The sequence below is a fragment of the Miscanthus floridulus genome, chromosome 2, assembly GCF_019320115.1.
Source record: "Miscanthus floridulus cultivar M001 chromosome 2, ASM1932011v1, whole genome shotgun sequence".
NCBI classification, from domain to species: Eukaryota; Viridiplantae; Streptophyta; class Magnoliopsida; order Poales; family Poaceae; genus Miscanthus; species Miscanthus floridulus.
In genome coordinates, this window is record NC_089581.1 from 115,613,186 (window position 1) to 115,620,571 (window position 7,386).

The following is a 7,386-nucleotide window of genomic DNA, read 5'->3' on the forward strand; positions in this document are numbered from 1 at the left end:
TGATCTCACGCGGGAATCCTGGTGAACCGCGCCAGGACCACTGAACACTCCGCCTTTATAAGTAGAGCCTAACTTAGCCATTGGTACCACCACTCGACGCACTTTAGCTCGCTTAGCTTTTCCTTGAGCTAGCTTTTTGCTCAGCCTTCCTTACAACCACCGCCAAAGATGGCAGGAGCCTGGGTTAGTACCTACTGCATGAACGTTGAGGGTTTTCCTAGAATCCTGCATGCCACCCTACAAAAGCTCAGAGTCAATGATCGCCCCGAGTATGAGGGCCGTGAGTATGAGGAGCATGGCACCGAGCGGTGTGAGGTTACCGTCTACATCGGGAAGAGTGAGGAGTTCCCCGACCTCACTGAAGCCTAGAGTGTGGCTGCAACCGGGTTTCGCTTCATCGACACCTACCAGGTTGTGGCCCGCAAAGCCTTGTGGTACCTCTACCAGATCTATGAGGAGCCCATTGCCCGTACCCCCATGTGGTTCTTTCCTCCTTTGGACAAGAATCGGCGGGCATGGAGGGCCCACATGGAGGTTTTGCAAGGACGAGATGTGCAAGAGGAAAGTCCCACCATGGTGCACTTGACCTCGTACCTGCTTGCTCTAGATGAGCAGTACGACCATCAAGCCTTGGAGCTGAGGGTGTGCCTTCGGCATGCCGAGGAAGCCAAGATCTTCAACCGGATGCTCTAGGCGCAGCTCGTCGAAGCGCACACCGGCACTGCAGCTGCTGAGAGCCCAGAGGCTACCATGGAGGAAACTTTAAAGGAGGCTAAAGATTGGCATGTTCATCAGCTGCGGGTGGCCTATCTTGTCACCAGGGCCGAACAGAGGGCGTTGGCTGCTGAAAGGCAGGATGCCTTGATCTTGGAGGGAATCCCTATCCACCCGCCCGAGAGAAGAAGAACCGGTGTTGCAGCACTGCCTGCACCTCCACCCTCGGAAGTATTCGAAGAACCCTTGATTCCTCTCGCTCAGCCATTGCCACAAGAGGATGTAGATTAGTTGCCTTGGGATGTTGTACCCATAGTAGTAGTGCTTGTTGTCGCTGTCCCTTGGTATTGTACTCTTGTCTGTTGTTCGTCGTCCATAGTTGTTGAGATCGTCTGACCATAGGCGAATGTTGTGTCATGAATCAGAGCCTGAATGCCTATACATTGTACCCGTATAAGACCATTCGGAATATGCATTTTGTTTATTTCACTGCGTTTATTACATTCATCTACTTTAGTTTCATTAGTCATGCTTAAAGTTTTCAAGGGCGATATTAAGCGGGTTACAAGAGAAGTTGACATTTAGAGACCAGCAGACCAGCAGTGATTGGATGTTATTGGACACTGTATCGACTAATTGTGGATGCCCCAGTAGAACACTTGAATTTCTTTAAAACAAATCCGTCATTGGATTTGAATTCCTTGTCCCTTGTTGTGAAGGGAACTTTTGTTGTTTGAATTTTCCCTTTGCAATACTCCCCTTATTCTGTGGTCTATGACCCCACCGCCTTCATGGCATGTAAGTTGGTAATAGTTGCCTGGTTAAAAAGCTTATGGTGCCACAACGAAACCGAGGGCTCCTTGTGGAACAACTGCCACATGGTGATCCTGCTTGGCACGCGCTGGTATCGAGGTTTTTGAGCAAGTACCTTTACCAAGTTACATCGCCGTACCACTTTTGCTACAAATAATTTCCTCCTTGGAAATGTTCAGGTGTTCAAACAGGAAGTCCACAATGGGGTGATGCAGAAGTGTTCTCTCAAGGTAAACAAGAGATGGTTCGGAGAAAGAAAGTATGACATGATCTGGGTTTACAGAATAGACGGATGTGGTCAAGGAAGGAAGGCAAAAGAAGAGTAGTAACGGAAGGTTAGCCATGGATAGTCGTAAAAGTCTGAGTGGACGTCTTGTCCCAAGCCCTGTGCTTAGTTGACCGCACTATGCATGCTGGGTTATTTCACTGTGTGTCCTACGGATGTTGTCTGTATCGGGTCTTTTGCATTCCATTTTCGTGTGGCCACGGCATCGTGCAGTGCTCACCGTCTTTGTGCACTATGCGCTTCTCCTTTTCCCAGCATCCGGTCGGCTCTCGACTCTCACGCCTTGTCCCTCGTACCGGACCCCCCTTCCCCCTCTTTTCCTTCTTCTTTTGGTGACACGACCGCCCACACGCCTGCCTCATCGAGCGGACCTCCTCTACTCTCCTTTATTTCCCCCTCCGCCGCTCGCATAGGAAGCACGCCATGTCTCTGACCTTATCTCCACAGCATGCACCGTCTATGTATCCCATCCCTGCCGCAATAGCCTCCGGTGTGTTGCTTCCCACCTCTATTCGCCTATATAAGATACCCTTGGTCCTTGCTCTTCCCTTCATCCCCATCCCTCTCGCTTTCATAGCAGAACTAAGAAATCTAGGTGACGTTGGGAAGCTAGGTTCGTCTGTATGAATAGATAGTGTGATCTGAGAAGAAGGAAGGATCCAATTCGTTGAAGAAGTTCAAGTTCCCTTTTTGGGTAGTCAATCTTAGGGTTCACAATGTTTTACTTCTCAGTCGACTGTTTCTGGATCTGTTGGTGCTATGCCATGTTTTGGATAATCATCTTCCTGCTGTTTCTCCATTGCCCTCGTCTATCTCGACTTCTAGAGTAGGTCTCGGTTGTATCAGGTTGCGCTTAGCCATGTATCTCTAAAGCCCTGCGTGGTTTAGTATTCGAAGTCATGTAACCTTTCGTGTAATCTCTGCTCTATGAAATGTAATCGCGTTTTTCCCTTCTGGTTTTTGCTTTGAATCTCAGGACGAGATTCTTTTTAAGGGGGGTTGGTTGTAACACCCCGGTGTTACGATCCTTTTTAGCGCCGTGATTTAGGTTTAAGTAAAACTTTCGAAACAAGTTTCTCGAATTTTTGATTTAAAAATATACGGGAAGCGATAAGCGAAGCTTGTGTAAATTAGTAAACCATTGTAAAAGTTATGACGGATGAACGTACTCCGAAGCAAAGTGCTGTTACGGTGATATATATATATATAAGAGTGCCTGAGCCAGAGGCACGTGGTCCTATTTTCGAGTCGACTCGTGTTAATTTCGTCGCGCTGTTCTTGTTTTAATGAAGGTTGGCCGAACTTGCTGCAGCGCCGTCCTTCTTGTCCCCGTTGCTTGCCGAAGTCCCTGTTTCACTGTGTTGTCTTCATTCATCCGGTCGTTTCCCCTCTCTGCCTCCTTCCTAGACATAGTCACAGCACCATCACGACCGTGTGTACCGGCGTCCTCTTTTTCCTTCCCCGCTCTTCCCCCGCTCGGCCGCTGGCACGTTCTGAAGCACTAGTTTATTGAGGAAGCAAGAACCACTGCAAGCTTAAATGCAGCAGCAGTAATACGTGTACAAGTTTTCATGCAGAAGTCAAGTCATGTCTGTCCCTGCATGTTTTACTGGGCTGGAGTCTTAGTCGTGTCAGACCGGTCATCACGCTGTTTTCTCCTTCTCCTTTTTCTACTGCCGTGAGGAGGCGTTTCTGCTCTGGTCCACTGGGCGTACAGTGGCAGTACCGGCGAGTGTCAGCAGTTGCAGAGCTGTCAGCTCGTTTGGCCTGGGTGGCCTCATCAGGAGGAGGGCAGTTGCGGCAAGTGACCCTGTCTAGTGTCCTGCGGTCAGCACTTTTCCACTCACATATATATATATATATGATGCTCATGCCTGTAACAATGTCGAGTTCAACTAGCAAGCCGATTAGGTTCAGAGATTTATTATAGAGCACTATATATATATATATACACACACGCACATACACACACTATCTGCTGAACTTTTACTATTGCTGTCTGGCTGCTCGTACGCTCTCTGTGACAGCGTGTGGTCTTGTTTGCACCAGCAGCCAGTGTATTTTATTAGTGGGAGTACCAGCAGCCAGTGTGTTTTCACAGCACCAGCACGTCATGTCTGCTGCACCGTCGTCATTTGGCTGTGTGTGTTTCCTGCGCTGGCCACTGTGACGAGTACGCCCAGTTAGGCCAGGCCGTGCATCGCCTCATCGCAGTCGTGGCACATCATGTTAAGGCCAGGACCAGCCGGACCGGTTTCTCACTCTCCCAGGCACCAACGCCTCCCCGTGCTCAGCTCCTGCTCTTGCGCCTCCTCCGCAGTGTCATCGTGGCCACGCAGCGTCACCGCCGCCTGAATCCCCTCGTGCGCGTGACTCTGCCGTGGCCTGGCGGCTTCGTCGTGGCCACGCATCTCCTCGCTCCCAACAGCAGCAGCGCCGCCGGCCTTTTCCCCGCTCCACTCGCCGCTGCTTTGGTGCTGGACACCGCGCGCGAAGGCAAGGCCGTGCCGTGTTGCTGCGCCCAGCTCCTGGTCCACTCGCCGGCGTCCGCGCCACCCCCACCTCCATGCGAGGTCCATGCTGCGCCTGGAGCACCGTCCGCGCTCGAAGCCAAGGTTGTTGCTCCACCTCCATGTGCGCCATTGCCGCCTCGAGCTCCCGCGGCTGCCGCAGCTGAGCGTTGGGCTGATGTGCCCCGTCCGTGCACCTGCGCCCCCTGTCCTCGCCGTTCCATCCGCTGCGCCGCACATGCTGTGCAACCGCCATGGCCAGCCACCATTGTCGTGCCTGCCTCGGCCCGCGCCGGTCCGCTGTCGCAGCGCATAACTGGGCCGCGCTGCCGTGCCCCATGGTCCTGCGCTGCTGCCGCAGCCGCCGTGATGGGAACCCCGCCCGTGGGTCCGAGCTGGGCCATAGCTGCAGCGTCCGCCGGCCGCCATGTCTCCCTTGGTGCTCTGTTCTGAGATTGAAGACAAGGTGAGAAGGGTATGAATCCCATACGTAAATTTATACAAGGTTCTTTACGTAAATACATGACTCAAGTAAATAGTACGTTGTCCAGCGGGGTGATTTAAGAAAAGTACAGGGGTTGTTTTGCATTTGCGCCACGCCACCTGCCGCTGGCCTGCCTTGCGCCCGTGGGCTGTCCGCGCCTTTACTCGCGCCGCGCTCGGGCAGGCCGCACTGGGCCGTTTCGCTGCCATCGTGCTGGGCCAGTTGTTTGGGCCGCTGGCTACTCGCCCCGCTAGGCCGGTCGCGTGCCACCTCGCCTGGGCCGCGTATTCCGCGTGGGCCATCAGCGCTGGCGCCGTCCGCCTGGGCCGGGCTAGTGCCGACTGGGCTGCCTAGCTACTGGGCCAATTTAGTTGCACCAGCCCTTTTCGATTTATAGAGCGATTTCCAATTTAGCTGATAAAGTAAACTTGTAAAATCAATATAAAATGGTATGGGAATCCAAAAGTTGTAAAACCAGTTTTGTTGCGTTTCTAAAATCATGATCTACCTGCTAGTATAATTTGTTCATATAGTTGGATAATATTCTTGGGAGCTATATAATTATTCTAAGATACTTAATATTATAAAAATATAAACTTGTAGGAACTTCCATGATAAATCGGTAATAGGGTTGACTCTAAAAATTTGACAGTAAACTACTAATATTATTATCTACTCACTGTAATTTTTATAGCAATAATAATTAGTTTGCTTGGTAGATAATGATGCTCTAGTTCGAATAACGAATAAATCGATAAAATGAAATAACGAAATCACTTCGAATTATATAGCTAAAACAATTATTGAGAAATAATGCCTTATTCGGTGACGTGGATGCATAGACCAGCGTTAGAATTACCTTGTTAGCTTGTGAGGCAGGATCGGATTTTGAAGCGTTTTGGCTGTCGTCGATTATTCACATCTTTGCATTGCATCGCATGCATATCGTATAGGTACGATGATGGATCAACGGATCGAACGAAGGATGATTGGGAATCCGAAGATAGTGTACCGGTATTCTCTATAGGAGATGATACAATGGGCTTTCTATCCAGCTGCTGGTGGATGATCTAAAGATGCAGATTCTAACTTTTTAATATATCTTACCCAGGCAAGCCCCGGTGCATAACCCCTACTTTTCTGCAGTTTAAATTATATTTGTGCATTAAGTTTCAAGGAGTTGAATGAAACCACTTGCATATATATATCTTTATCCTATGAGTCTTACTAGAATGACAGGATCATGTAGAATGCTATGCTATAGGACTCCAGTAGAAGTCGAGTGATTGCCTGTCACTCGCGAGAGATAGAAAATATATTATTGGATTACCATCACTCGGAAAATATGAAAATGGTGGAAAGAAAAATGGTGACCGGGCAGGGATGTGGTTTGGGTATTGGTGGGTGTAAGAAGTTGTGTCGCCACGGAGGCGGGTCATAGCTTGGTTACACCGTTTTTCCCTGTCTGGTCGGTTAAGGACCGATCGTTGCATATGACTCTAGGCAGGTCACAGACTTATTATCCCGAGCACATACTTGTATATGGGCGCTTGGAAGACTTGTTGCTCTCTTGTCGCGGATCCGGCTCTTTCCGGACCGACTGTCAGGGTTTTGTTTTGGTGGAGGAGGTCCTTACACCGCACTGAGTCTGGGACTCAGGGGCGGGGGCTTGGAGTCCTAGTTTGGATGGGACCTGGACACCCGGGATAGGAGAGTGATGGGTTGGTCCTGCTTGTGCCTAGGGTACAAGCGAGGCGTGTGTTTTCGGGGTACCCAGCTAGGGGCATTGATCTGCGAATCGCCGAACAATCCGGTACGGCTTGTCTACGGTTTAGCATCGTAGTAAGAACTAGAAGATGAAAGATGGAAGATGGACAAAGGAAATCTGATTGCTTACCACCTGCTTGAAAGTAGCACAGGTGCTTACATAGAATGGTTAGTAAATGAACCAATACGGCTATTAATAAAAATCGAACATAAGGACGCACGCTTAGTAATGCTTCTTGCAAATGCAATGAACCCACAAGTCAGATAGCCTTGCATATCCTTGGAGTCTTTTCCTTTCTCCTATCGGGTAAGTCTTGCTGAGTACAATTGAGTACTCAGGGTTTTATTTCTCCTGTTGCAGGTGATAGGCGGATGCTAGAGCTAATCTTTGTGTGTGGATACCTCCTGGTGGGCTCAGCGAGGATTCCTTTACGCTGCTATCATAGTTGTTATTTATAACTCTCACCAAATATTTTTATAAATGAAAGTTTATAATCTGTTGTCATAGTTGTTATATATCAATCCCTCAACATGTCATGAATAGATATTTATTTCCGCTGTAATTCTGATCACATATTTATATTTCACTATGCATTAAATTATTCATAACTCTGATAATATGATTACATTCTGCTGTTATAAAAATAAATGTTATACTCTGATGTACATGTAAAGTGATGTAAGAAATGGTTAAGAATGATGTAAGCTTTATTCTCTCATTTGTGATCCTGATGGCAAAAATGTGGATTTTTTGGTTCTCCCCTGGGGTGTGCCCAACGGAATCGAGTAATTTAGTGTTCTCCCTCGAGTGC